The sequence below is a fragment of the Kogia breviceps genome, chromosome 3 (genome assembly GCF_026419965.1).
Source record: "Kogia breviceps isolate mKogBre1 chromosome 3, mKogBre1 haplotype 1, whole genome shotgun sequence".
In the NCBI taxonomy this organism is placed as follows: Eukaryota; Metazoa; Chordata; class Mammalia; order Artiodactyla; family Physeteridae; genus Kogia; species Kogia breviceps.
Window position 1 is genome coordinate 178164105 of NC_081312.1, and position 15086 is coordinate 178179190.

The 15086-nt window shown below is 36.0% G+C and overlaps 1 protein-coding gene and 1 pseudogene across 1 annotated transcript in view; one reads left to right on the forward strand and one right to left on the reverse strand.

Annotated features, from left to right (window-relative positions):
- Positions 1 to 15086, forward strand: part of GPR158 (G protein-coupled receptor 158) — a 328709-nt gene that overhangs the window by 208305 nt on the left and 105318 nt on the right. The window lies entirely within an intron of this gene.
- On the reverse strand, positions 3074 to 3678 carry LOC131752080 (THO complex subunit 7 homolog pseudogene; annotated as a pseudogene).

Consider the following 15086-nt stretch of genomic DNA (forward strand, 5'->3'; position numbering starts at 1 on the left):
CATGTCCATTTGCTCTGATTTATTTATTCTGCTGGTATCAGGAGAACTGATGTTGAAATGCCTTAAAATAAGCTCTGTCTATTTACAGCTCTCTGTGGGTCTGGAAGTCACAAAATCTTTGTAAATTTTCCAAGTCTTTGAGAACAGCCTTCACAATATGTGCTTTCAGACCACAGGCATATGGTGGGAGTGTGCTTGCCTTCCAAAAGCAGACATTGAGAAACAGGAGAGTTTGGATATAGTTTAGACAGTTTTTGAACTGATTTAGCAGTAATGGGTCAACTCTGTTTTAATAACTGTATTTTATTTTCTTGAGAGCATATATTGTGCATGTTCTCATGGATTTCCATATATATATTTCAGGATTTTTAATATTTTATTTGGCATGTAGTCTATTCATATTCATGACTAGACATGTGAATATGGTCATTTTAATAATATAAAGCAAAATCACTGTATATAATTCTCTTGTAATTGACAAGCTCAAGTTCTAGCCTATTTTTTAATTGAAATACATTTGACATATAACATTGTGTAAATTTAAGGTGTACATGTTTTTTGATACATTTGTATATTGTAGTATGATTGCTATTGTGATAATTAGTACCTCTATCACATCACATGAATTGTCTTTTTTTAGTGGTTAGAATCATTAAGTTCTAGTCTTGTAGCAAGTTTGATGGTTGTAATACAATGTTGTTCTCGATATTCTAGCCTATTTTCTTCTTATATTGGGTTACTATAAAAATGTGTCTGCCAAAACCACTTGTAAACAAGTAGGTAATATGAACAGATTCTCATGTGAATTGATCTGAATGTTTACCAGCAAATAGATACATTTTGTTCTTATAAGACAAATAAGCAACTTTTTTGTATTGTAGGGATATTTTAAGTTGGTACATAAAATAGAGACGATAATACAACAAAATCTTCTGTCAGTTTTAATAATAGTAAATGGGGTTTTTGTTGCTCTGTTTGTTTATATGGTGCCCTTTTGGAAAAAGGCATTTTCTGAGGCCAGAAAAAAAGTGATTTTTGAAAGGCCATACAAAATGTTATTTCAAATTTAAACATAATTGAAATATATTAGCAAAAACTTACTCATATCAGAAATGAATTCAGGAACTCATTGAATGACAAAATTGTTTATACCTAAGAAGAACAGAATCAGAACTTAGCAGTAGATTTCTAGACACTATTTTCAAAATAATTTTTTGTGTGCAATGAGAAATTAGCAGGCATATATATTTTATATAGTTATGGTACATTTTCCTGTAAATAGTGTATTCTTGAAGAATTGAATTTAACTTGAATTTTTAATAGATTTTATTGAATAGAATAAATAATAGAATATTATTTATTAGAGTAATAATAGAATAAATAGAATGAACTAATATTAATAAAGTTTACCCAAAGACACAGAGCCAGTAAGCAAAACTCAGATCATAAAGACTTCAGAGCTTACCTATTTTTTAAATTTTTGTTTTATATTGGAATATAGTTGATTTAGTGTTGTGTTAGTTTCAGATGTACAGCAAGTGATATAGTTATACATATATCTATTCTTTTTCAGATTCTTTTCCAATATAGGTTATTACAGAGTATTGAGTATAGTTCCCTGTGCTATTCAGTAGGTCCTTGTTGATTATCTATTTTATATATGGTAGTGTGTATGTTAATCCCAACCCCTAGTTTATCCTCCCCCTCCCCCAGTCTTTCCGCTGTGGTAACCATAAGTTTGTTTTCTATGTTGTGAGTCTGTTTCTGTTTTGTAAATAAGTTCATATTTATCATTTTTTATATTCCACATATAAGTGATATGGCATTTGTCTTTCTGTGTCTGACTTACTTTACTTAGTATGATCATCTCTAGGTCCATCCATGTTGCTGCAAATGGCATCATTTCATTCTTTTTTTATGGCTGAGTAATATTCCATTGTATATAGGTACGACTTCTCCTTAACAGCTTACGTATTTAATTACCACGCTATGTGTGATATTCCTGTTTCTTGGAGTGTGGGTAGAGAACTCTGAGCTTCCTGTCAATTTCTTGCTCCCTTTCTTGTAGGGCTCTCTTCCATCTTTGCAAAGTGATCAGATAGAAGTAAATGAATGGGAAGTATGGAAATGTCATTGGCTTAAATGTAAATTAATAGAATATAAAAATCAAAGCTACAAATGGTAGAAGTACCAGAAAGTTATATACTATTGCTTTCTTTGTGAGTTTACCTTTTGTGTGATAGGTCTTGCAAATTGGTGGCACCAATTTCATGAGATTTGAGGGGTAATAAAAGGTCTTTTGATTTTTATCTTTATCTACCTTAGTGTGAGTTTCAAATCCTTTGTTATTTATTTATTTTTATGAAGGTACAATTTACTTAGAGTGAAATCCATTAATATTAATTGTACAGTGCAGTGTGTTTGACAAATGCATACACCCATGTAATCTATGCCTTTATCAAGATGTAGAAGTTTCCATTCTCCCCAGAGAGTTCTCTCTTGCCCTTTCCCAATCAATCCCCACACCTCCCTCTCAGATTTCTATCACCGTAGATTAGTTTTGTCTGTTCTAGAACTCCATATAAATGGAATCATGCAATGTGTTCTCTTTTGTATCTGGCTTCTTTAATATATACTGTATAATCTTTGAGATTCATATTGGTTGTGTGAATCAACACTTTTCCCCTTTTATTTCTGAGTGGTATTTCATTGTAAGAATATTATTATAATTTGTTTATTCATTTTCCTGTTGGATGGATATTTGTGTTCTCTTTTTTGATTATTATAAATCAAGTTGCTGTGAACATTATTTTTTGTTTTTTGACTTGAAAGCATTTTATTAAACATTTTTGGATGTTGCTTCGTACTTTTAAGTATAAAAAAGGCATTTCAATAAAAACAAATATATAATGAAGTCATCTTCCTTTATGTGAAGAAATATGAATGAACTGTGCATTAATATTTAAAAGCAAAGTAATTCATTGCCAAAACTTTAACTATCTCAAAAGCACAACAAATTCTGAACACACTAAGATCATGTTGCTACTTCAGTATTCTTGGGAATGGTGAGTGATTAGTTGGTCTGTAGTTTAGAATTGGTTTCCATGCTTGTTTCTTGAGCTTCTTCTACCTCTGAGAGCTTTTCATTGTTTTCCAGTGTTTGTTGAAGTTCATGGATGGTGCTAACAAGAATGTGAAACTGTTTCCTTCTCATTTCCAGCTTATCTTCAATACTTCATTTAATATGTGAAAGATGCTCTAATTCCTTTCCCAGAGCCTGTAGTTCCTTTAATATCTCATGCCTCTCTGAATGATGCAGAATCACTTTTGCCAATGCATCATATTCTTGGCTATCTTTTCATATCATTTTGCTTGAAGAACTTGCTTTTTGCACTCAGTGATTTTTTCATGTGCTCCAGCAATGCTACCTTGTATTTCTTTGTAAATTTTTTCATAATTTTCCATTTCTCTGAGATTCATATCATATACCAGCAAACTTTTGCCCATTGAAAATTTACATTGGGACAGTGTGCTCAGCATATGTTGGTACCGGCTGTATCCCTCTTCCTGGGATCCAGAGTTGTACCACTTAATGAAACTTTTCACTAGCAGATTAATTTTCCCATCATCTCCAGTGCCATATCCATCAATGAGGAGACGCTTCCATATGACTTCATTAATCAGTCACGGCTCTCACGTGCGCAGTGGCCGTGGGCACTATGAACATTCTTATACAAGTTTTTTTTGCAGTCAAATGTTTTTCTTTCACCTACGAATAGAATTGCTTGGTCACAGGGCAGATGTATTTTTAGCTTTCATAAGATGCTGCCAAACCATTTTCCAAAGTGGTTGTACAGTTTGAAATTCCCATTTTATATTCCCATTAGCAATGTATGGAAATTCCCCTTGCTCTAAATCCGCTCCACATTTGGTATTGTCAGTCTCTTTAATTTTAACAGTTTTAGAAGGTATCTTTTTATAACTTTAATCTTTTCAACCTTTCTGTGAGATTAGAGTTTTAAACTGTTCTGTATTGTAAAAGCAATATATTTTACAGAGTTTGGAAAAGACTGAAAATTTTAAGTAATAATGTAAAAATTACCTATAAGTCCGCAATTTAGTTTTCTAAACATTTAGTATAAAATTATTTTCATATATATAAATTATAATCTTATACTCTTTTGTCATTAAATATGCCCCCAAACCTTGAATTTTATGACATAATATTATTACAATATAGAGTATATTATAATTCATTTTACCATTTGTCAACGTTTTGGGATATAGATTGCCCCTAATTTTGTCCCAATATAAATAATACTGTGTGTGAAACATTCTTTTTTTTTTTACATTTTTTTAAACATCTTTATTGGAGTATACTTGCTTTATAATGTTGTGTTAGTTTCTGCTGTATAACAAAGTGAATCAGCTGTATGTATACATATAACCCCATATCCCCTCCCTCTTGTGTCTCCCTCCTTCCCACCCTCCCTGTCCCACCTCTCTAGGTGGTCACAAAGCACCGAGCTGATCTCCCTGTGCTGTGTAGCTGCTTCCCACTACTATAATAGATACTACTGTATCTATTTTACATTTGGTAGTGTATGTATGTCAGCGCTACTCTCACTTCGTGTCAGCTTACCCTTCCCCCTCCCCGTGTCCTCAAGGCCATTCTCTACATCTGCGTCCTGCCCCTGGGTTCATCAGAACCATTTTTTTTTTTTAGATTCTATATATATGTGTTAGCATATGATATTTGTTTTTCTCTTTCTGACTTACTTCACTCTGTATGACAGTCTCTAGGTCCATCCACCTCACTACAAATAGCTCAATTTCATTTCTTTTTATGGTTAATATTCCATTGTATGTATGTGCCACATCTTTATCAATTCATCTGTCAGTAGACACTTAGGTTGCTTCCATGTTCTGGCTATTGTAAATAGTGCTGCAATGAACATTGTTGTACATGACTCTTTTTGAATTACGGTTTTCTCAGGGTATATGCCCAGTAGTGGGATTGCTGGGTCATATGGTAGTTCTATTTGTAGTTTTTTAAGGAACCTCCATACTGTTCTCCATAGTGGCTGTATCAATTTACATTCCCACCAGCAGTGCAAGAGGGTTCCCTTTTCTCCACACCCTCTCCAGCATTTATTGTTTGTAGATTTTTTGAAGATGGCCATTCTGACCGGTGTGAGGTGATACCTTATTGTAGTTTTGATTTGCATTTCTCTAATGATTAGTGATGTTGAGCATCCTTTCATGTGTTTGTTGGCAATCAATCTGTATATCTTCTTTGGAGAAATGTCTATTGAGTTCTTCTGCCCATTTTTGCCCATTTTTGGATTTGAAACATAATTTTTTTTTTTTTTTTTTTTTTTTTTTTTGCGGTACGCGGGCCTCTCACTGCTGTGGCCTCTCCCCGTTGCGGAGCACAGGCTCCGGACACGCAGGCTCAGCGGCCATGGCTCACGGGCCCAGCCGCTCTGCAGCATGTGGGATCTTCCCGGACCGGGGCACGAACCTGTGTCCCCTGCATCAGCAGGCGGACTCTCAACCACTGCGCCACCAGGGAAGCCTTGAAACATTCTTATAACTAAACCTTGTGTGTGATTCAGATTACTTCCTTGGGGCAACTTCCTGCCAGATCACAGTGTTGTCTCATTGTCTCATTTCCAGTCTTTATAGCTCATTGTATTTAACAGGAATTCCAGAATAATGTAAAATCCCACGGTTGCTATCAGGTGTCCTTGTCATTTGCCTGCTTAAGAAGAATTCCTTCCTCACCACTAAGATTTGACAGCTTATTTATGGTAGATGTTCTTTCTGTTAGGAAGTGATGCTCGTGAATGTTGCTTTCCACATTAACTTCAGTTGTGGTAAGTGTTCCACTCATGGAGGCAGTCTGTGTGATGAGCATAGAACGTGGAAACGTACCCAGTTTGGGTAGTTCTATGAAACTCCTGTGTCTACCGCCTGGTGTGTTACAGTGAAGGCACTTAAAAAACCCTATATTGTTTGAAAAGTCCATGAAAGTAAGACCTGAGGAATGAGTTGATGTGAGCCAGCTGAGGGTTAGGGGGGGCGGTGGAATCAGGCAAGGGTGAGGGAACAGGATGCACTCTGAGAGCGCGAAGGTGGGGAGCAGCTGCATCTTAGAACTGGAAAGTCGCCAGGTTGGCTGAAGCATAGTGAGCGCAGGGGACAGGGGTGCTGGATGGGGCTGAAGGGGAAGCAGGGCCATGAGGTCCAGGCCTCTCACCTGGTTCAGGATTTTGACTGTTGTAGCTTGCAAGAATGTTATAACAATGACTGATATTAAATGTCCTTTTTTTCACTTTTTCATACTTTTTCACCTTAAATTTCACCCTGGCACATATTGGCGTTGTGAATTTTTTTTTACATGATAAATTTTTGTTTATTCCCTTTTTCTCTGGACTTAACGTTTTCCAGTTTTTTCTTCCTATCTTCACTATCTTGCTTTCTTCCCCCGTAAATATAAATGCTTACTACATGCCAGACCCTGGAGATGATTTTTGAATACCTCTCCTTTTGAAGCTTGTGGTTAAGTCTCTTGTAGACAGACTCTAATTTGGTTGTGTTTCATCATTTTTTACCTATTCTGAGTATCTGCCTATCTCCCTCCATTCATCCCTTCTCTTCTTTCTTTTTTCCTTCCTTTTTTGGCATTTAGGATATTTAGTTGGTTATTACTTAAATAATAAATGAATACATTGTTGTACAAAATTAACACATAAAGAAAAATATAAAAGCAGTAATGAAAGGTATGTTTCCTCTCACTTCTACTTCTCTTCCCAGAAAATGTGTACCATCCATCAAGGGTCTGATCCATGCATATACACTCGTACCATGCCTTTCACTAACATAGGTTTTTTTATTTAAAAATTATTTCTAAAAAGTCCCTGGAACCCTTTCTCTGCCTGTACGTATGTATCCTTTTCATTTTTTAAATAGCTGCATAATAGCGTGGCATTTGGATGAACCATAATTTGTATATTCTCTGTTACTGATGGATATTCCAATTGTTCCAACTTTTTCACTAGGTGTTATACCAATAGTTCTTTGGTAAACATTCTTGTGCATATATTTTTGTGCAAACATGCAAATAATCCTTAAGGATAAACCCCCTAGGTGTGGAGTTGTTGGTATAATCAAGTATAGACACTTAAAATTTTGATAGATACTTCAAAACTGTTTAATCAAAGGCTTCATCATTTTATATTTCTGTCAGCATGAAAGTGGCCATTTTCTAGCATTCTAACCAGTAATTGATATTATCAGTGCTTTTAACTTTTTGAATCTAATGGATTAAAAATGATATATTTTAAATTTACATTTCCCAGTTACTTGTGAGAGTGAGTACTTTTTTCTCATTTTTATTTCAATTTGTGTTTCTGCTTTGACTTTCCTGTTCACAGCAGGGCTGTGATTTTCCATTTCACACGTGTCTTTATATTTCAGCGGAGGTTAGTAAAGGTTGCTTCAGGAGCTGCTATCCAATGCTATTTTAAATGACAGCTTTAAAAGTTGGATTTTGAAAGTGATAGGGGCAAGGTTGAGTGATGCCATTATATAATGTCAGTTCTGTCAATTTCCCTGGGCAAGTTTTTTAGCTTCTTTAAACACCTCCTCATTTATAAAGTGGGGATAATAATAGTACCTACTATTTGTCATGAGGGTTAAATGGTTTTGTGAGGATTAATTAATATAAAGTGCCTAGGATAATGGCTGGCACAAAAATTCGACTGTCATCATTTGTTACGCAATGTTGTCACTGTTGTTACTTATTACCACTTTTATTATCAACATTTTGTTAAAGTCAGAGGTGTCTTTGGGAAAAATGCCACTGAATGAGCCAATTAGCAATACTAGGTATAATTTCAGGTCTCTGTTTTACCCAGTACAGTGGTTCTGGATTTACTCCCTTTCCCCAGAGTTGGCTTTTTCTTTCTCAGAATTTATGCATTTATAGTTCCTTCATGGTCTTAAAGATGTGGTCAAAAAAGAGACAAAGAGAAAACCATAGTAAGTGGAGTATATTCATGGGGGCAGAAGAAGCTGCTCTTCTGGACCTTGAAATCACACCTACCCAGCGTGTCGCGGAACCTGTCACATGATGAAAGCTGGATTTCAGAGGCACCTTCCTTATTATACAAACTTCTCCTTCAAAGACAGAAAGAATAAAGGGAAGCAAACCTACTCGCTTAGCTTGCCCTCGACAGAGGCTTAGGGGATTTTCTGAGGCACGGATGTGTGTAGTTATGGTTAGATATACTGACTCTTAATGGAATTTAAATGCGCAACTGGGAAGAAAAGACTTTTTTGAAATATGAATTTCTTCTTTAAAAAATCTTCAACAGAAGATGAGGATGATGGGCTCCCTCTTATTCCTAAAAGGAACCTCTGCATTGCAGTTTCTGATTGAATGTAGGTACCTTGGTTTGCTTCCATATGGGAACAATCTCTGAGGAAACGGTCCTAGACAGTGAGGTTTGGGGGCACCAGGAGGCCCACTGTGCTGATAGCCTTGCTCTTAACTTTCAGAGTTCAAGCTCTTTGCCTTTAGGTTTTAAGTGTTGGCCATCTACTTTGTCTTCCAAGTCCTACCTGGAGGAGCAACCATTAAACTACTATTAATCACTAACACCCTAATTGGCATTTATTGTATCCCTTTTATTTAATGAAGGTGGGTAAGATTAAGGCATGGAAGAAATTAGAAGTTGGGAATTAGGAGAACTAAGGGAATTCCTTTGAAATGTAGGCCTAACTTGAAGAGGGCAGGCCTGGATGAGATGACAGAATTCATTGAAGTGATGGAGACCAAGACAACAGTGAATACAGAGGCAGGTGTCTGTGGGGAAGCTGAGAGGACAGTGACCCCCCCCCCACCCCTGCCTGAGTCCGCCCTGCCTCCCCCCATTTCACCCCCTGGACCGAGAATTGGTCCTACGTCGACGGTGTCTTCTATTTCCCTCCTCTCTGCTTCTCCCTCCTACCTCCTCTTACTAAGATTTTGACCATTTAGCTTATCCTCTGAGTTGAAGAGGAGCCCATGGATTAAAAGTGAAGGATTTTCTCTCCACTGGGATGTGCATCAGCATGCATTACCTTCTCACTCGTTTACTCAGGGAAACAGTTGGTCAGCAAAATTGGGAGGGGGTTCTGGCAAATACCAAAAGTAAAACCAGGAATATTTCATGAAATCCACTTTTATTTCTAGCCTATAGATGTAGATTTTCAATAGTTTGACTACAATATAGGCAACTGGTTACCATTAACCAGGATGGGAAACATGAAGAGAAAAGCAGATTGCAAAATGGAAAAATTTAGTTTCTGAAATCTTGAGTTTGAGGTGCCTATGGGTCATTCAAGTAGAATTGTTTTATAGGCAACTGAAAATATGGCTCTGGAGCTCCAAGAAAGAGGCTTGGGCTGAAGATACAGATTTGGAGTCATTACTTTAAAAAGCTTCAAATATTGATTATTTATAGAAAACTGCTTTAGTAATAGTTCATCTTTCAATGAGGTTTAAACAGAATTGCTTTTTAAAATATCTATTACATTGTAAAACTTTTTTCTAAATTTTGGTTTTATAACATTGTTTTAACTTTTCAGTGATTCTCTACTGTCAAATTTCTGCTTATACTTAATTATTTCTCTTGTATCTTTTTGATTTGGTGGTCTAATTCAAATACATTTGTATAATATATTTTAGAGCAAAGAATAACTAAGTAGGATCCAACAAAGAGAAGAGAGAAGACTAATTAAAATAACCCTCAGCGTGACCTTTTTGTATTTTATATTAAAGGGTTAGCATCTATTTCTAATTAAAACATGAATTTATTATTTGAAAATCTTTCCTGAACCATGTTCATAATATAAAATATAAAACTCTAAAATATCAAGATAATTATTAATTGCAAATATGTTATGACTAGCTAATAAACATTAAGACTAACTGAAGTAGCAGAATTTAGTGGAACAAATGGTTAGAATTGACGCCCACAATGTAAACAGGATGTAAATTAATACATGACTCCCATTTTTTCCACTTTGTCTTTTGCTAAACAAGTTCAAGAGTGATACACTCCATGTGAACTGAATTTCATAATTCCCATCTAACAGATCTTTTTAATGCACCCAAGTTTGACAAAACTCAGTTTACTCCATCTAATCTAGAAATATTTATACTGTTTTAGAGATAGAGTTTCGAATTCCTGTTTCCATCATCTTTGCATCTAAGTAGCAGTCATTTTCCCACAAGCCTTTATAATCTTCCTTTGTTTTTGCCTGTCAGATATAATACTGCTATTTTAAATTTCTGAACCGCTTACGCTTCTTTTTTTTTTTTTTTTTTTTTTTTTTTTTTTGCGGTATGCGGGCCTCTCACTGTTGTGGCCTCTCCCGTTGCGGAGCACAGGCTCCGGACGCACAGGCCCAGCGGCCATGGCTCACGGGCTTAGTTGCTCCACGGCATGTGGGATCTTCCCGGACCGGGGCACGAACCCGTGTCTCCTGCATCGGCAGGCAGATTCTCAACCACTGCACCACCAGGGAAGCCCCCGCTTACCCTTCTTGCAAGTAGGGGGCATCTCTTACACCACATTAAATCATCTATTTGTTTATCCACCAAAATGCTCATCATATTTCTTTGTACATTTGTAAATGTCTTATCTGAATGGAACTTTTTGTTAGACTATGTACAAATATCAGACACTATGAAATGTCTCTTCATTTCACACTCTGTCTAGTCATTCTATGCATTTCCAAACATGCTATAGAAGATAGACAGTGTGTTAAAGACAAGCTTAACAGTTCTAAGCAATTCTGTTTCTGTTCTCACTTTTTTCCCCCATTTAAGAAGCCTGAGGAGAGTTGATGTTGTCCACCAAACATCTAATGGGCCCTATTGCCTGTGTGTGAGCCGTAGTACTTTAAAGTAGCCACCTCACAGATCACAGCGTTCAACATACCAAATTTAAAAAAAAATTCTGAGATTAGAAAGTTCAAATGATTGAAGAAAGATTGCTTAGATTTGTTGCTACTTAGCAATCAGGTGAAACTGAGCAAAAAATGTCATCTCTTGAATTCCTCTGGGTATAAAATATACTTAAGTTTAAAAAAAATGATTGGTGTCAGACTAGATGATATTTGAGTTTACCTCAGTGTAACTAAGATTGATTTTTGAAAAAGTAAGCCAAGTGTTTTGTCTCATTAATATCAAATTTTAAAGTACTTAATACTTCATGTTTTAATTATTATCATTCCATTCCATCTTCATGAGGGGGAATTTGTTTTTTCAGTGATGTACTTTTTATTTGAAAATATATCCATTACTCTCAATAGCTTTTAATCAATAATAGAAGACTAAGCAAATGACATATTTTGTTTCCGTAATTTCATGCCACTTTACTTAAGTAATCCTTCTCAAGGCAAGATTCTTTTTGTAATATTTTAGTCTGTACCATTCACTGCAGTGTGCTTTTTTGACACTTAAGAGAATTCAACTCCATTTTGTGAAGTATGAATTACTCTATTTATTAGTATTGAAAAAAAGGGAATAGGAGGTTGCAAATAGATTACAGAGAAGTAGCAGCTATTTTTGAGAAGAAGCTCTGAAAAAATGAGGACAAATCAGGACATAATCGTCTGCATTTTGGGAATGCATTCCAGTGGCATCTTGCTGGGGAGGCTGAGTGCGGGAATGACAAAGTCTAATTGGAAGTACTTTGGCATTTAAGTTGCTTTGGTCATAAGCACAGGCGGGTGACCCTGGCTGAGTAAAGGTGATCCGAAATGTTCCTTCTCATGCATCCTAGTTATTCTGCATCTCTGCAACGGCAGTGAGAGTCAACCACTTTGAGTTATAAAATCAGGCACTGAACTCCTAAAAGATGAGACACTTCTAGGTGTCCACTTCATCTGAAACAAAGCAAAGGGGGAACAAGGCAAGCATCTCACAAAATCCTGCAAAGCAACCAGGAGACGTTTCTAACCAGCAATGCATGGTGAACCATAACTAACAACGAATGACTGGTTGTTTTTTATTTCACATATATAAAATATTGACTTTTTTCTTAGTGTGCTGTACTGTTTTAAAGAATATGAAACTATGTATACATTACTCTGAATTTTATTTTTGGATAAACTTATTTTTCTAAAAGATCTTAAACAACACCATTGCAAATTACCATAGCATACAAAAATGAGCTTTCTTATGAAGTCTCAGAAATTTAAAAGAATTCCTAATTAAGGCCATGTGACAGTTTATTTCAATGTTTTACATAAAACTGTCAGGAATTTTAAATCAACTAACAACTTTTTAAAAAATTATTAATTAATTATTTTATTTTATTTATTTTTGGCTGAGTTGGGTCTTTGTTGCGGTGTGCGGGCTTCTCATTGCAGTGGCTTCTCTGGTTGCAAGCACGGGCTCTAGGCGTGCGGGCTTCAGTAGTTGTGGCGCACGGGCTTTGTTGCTCCGTGGCATTTGGGATTTTCCAGGACCAGGGCTTGAACCCGTGTCCACTGCATCGGCAGGCGGATTCTTAACCACTCAGCCACCAGGGAAGCCCTAAATTGACTAGCAGCTTTAAAAACTAATATCTGAACCAAATTCCTTAGTTGTAGTTTATTTTTAAATACTCTAATAAAGCTACATTTTTTTTTTTATTGTAGTGTTACTACATTCAGTTCTGTTTCTTTGGGTAAGAAGGTGACTGAGGGACAGATTGGATGTACAGAGGAAATCACCCTGACTTGGGGCCAGCAGCGGTGGATGATGGGACCTTGTTCTGTTACTTGTTGGCTGAGTGAGCTTAGATATGTCAACACCACCTCATCTATCTGCCCATGAAGATTGTCCATGTCCATTGACTGAGAGCCTGCTCTGTGCCAGGCCGCATGATTACTAAACTTTACAGCAGTTCTTCATGGTGGGCATTATTACACCCATTTTATAAATGAAGAAAGTGCAGCTCAGAAGGTCAAGCAACTTGCCCAGGGTCACACTGCTAGGGAGCCGCCAATGCTGAGATTCTGGACTGTCTGCATATAAAGCCCATGTGTTCATTCCACAAATTTATAATTCTCTGAGTTATTGATACTTCACTTTGGGAATCTCTATCCTGACCATATTCTGCTTTTTTATACCTTTTTTTACTGCTGAGAATTCTTCTGAAATCCTGTTACTGATTTTTAACTCACCACATTTTGAACAATTGTTCCTTGACACATTTTTCTAAATCTGATTGGTTTTTCAGTGTTTCATCACAGATCTTCTCAAGACAAACTGATTTCATGTAGTCTGTCAAACTGGATGAGTCTGTTCTCATCCCTTTATATAATTGTAAATAAAATTAGTGAAAATAGTATCCTCTTACCTCTCAATGTCAGGACTCTTTTCAGGACATCTTGCCTCCAATCTATTGTTGTGTAATTATTTCATCAGTTGGTTGTCGGGTTCCATTTGTAATCTCCCTGTCCATGGTTTTCTCTATAGAAATAGAAGAATTAAAAGAAACAGTGCAGCTTGTGAGAATGTTCTGCCAGAATGGCAAATTCTTTTTGTAAAAGATGTAGAGTTACAGAGTCCTAGTTTATCATCCAAACCTATGCTAGTTCATTCTTTTCAGAATCTAATTCTCTTGCTTTCTTCTATTTTCATCGTACATGCTGAGATCCAGCTGTATAAAAATGTCTTCAGGCTCAGAGGTTCCTTTTGTAATAGAAGGAAACTTTAATTGCTGCAAGGCTGAAGATATCAGCTGTGTTCAAAAATAGCTACACTGTTTTAGCAAGATACACATTAATTTCCCCAGTGGTGAAAAATGTTTAAAAAATATAAATGAAGTAGTTAGTCCTTATAGGATCAAGGAAATAATGACAAACTATTTAATTATTTTTAGAAGTTCAGACTTTAGCATTCTTACCTTAATACTTCCAGTAAGTTAGCTTCCTTTGGGTGCTTACATCCTAGGCAAATCCTAGGCAAATTCTGTGACAAGCTGTGCTTCATCTTATGCCTCTGTACTTTACATCTGGAGATGATGGAGTTTAGATATTGACTTTGACATAATTTTATAAAATTGCTGTAGTAAGATTAGCCCTTCTCTTTTGTCTACAGGTTTGATATCTGGCTGCTGTAAACCCTTGTAAGTCAGTTCTGAAAGTTTAAGAACTGGGGAAAGCGGGATGGAGTGGAGTGAGGTAGAATCTGCTCTCCTCTTTTGTAAACTCTGGAATGATACTTATTAGGCTGTATGGAGTCTAAGCCAGAGAATTAGGGTCAGTAGCTCCCCCAGGTTTATATTCACCTATAAGTGTCATACATAACATTGTTTGATCATTTTATGCATGTTGTCCATACTTGAATAAAATTTATTAAGTAGATATTAGTTAGGAAGGGCTTTGTTTAGAATTCTTTGCATATTGTGATACCTGATGGTGGAATTTTCTAATAGTTGAGTTGACACATTTTAGATGATTTTTCTTTAATTTTATTTATTTAATTATTAAAATGTATGTTACACAGCAGTATATGACTACATCTCCAAAGAAAGTAAAGTATTTCCAGATAAGTTGACCTATCCTCAAATCTACTTCTCCAGGAAATAAAATACATTGTTATCAGTTTGGTATATATCCTCCAGACCTGGATTTGAGATATATATATACACACACACACACACATAGAAAACATACGGTGTTGCTTTGTATGTATGTATGTTTTATATAAATAGTGCCACACTTTGTATTCTTGATCATTTTTCAAGAAAGTTTTTCGAGGGTTTTCCAGTTAGCAGCTCTGGTTAAAAAGAGTTCCGTACCACCATTTCTATCTCAGGCAAAACTGTGAAGGAGGAGAAATTTTTTTCTTGGCCTCTGTTATTTTGTGTGTTATCTTTTTCGTCCACCTTTGTTTTTCAGTCCCTCCTCTCTCCTTTCTCATCCTATCACTTAGACCTTAAGGAAAGGATTCCCGCCCTTCACTTTGAACGTCAGTATATTACTTACAATGCGTATATTAGTTGTTAGCACCAAGTACATAATAGAATGCTTTGTTC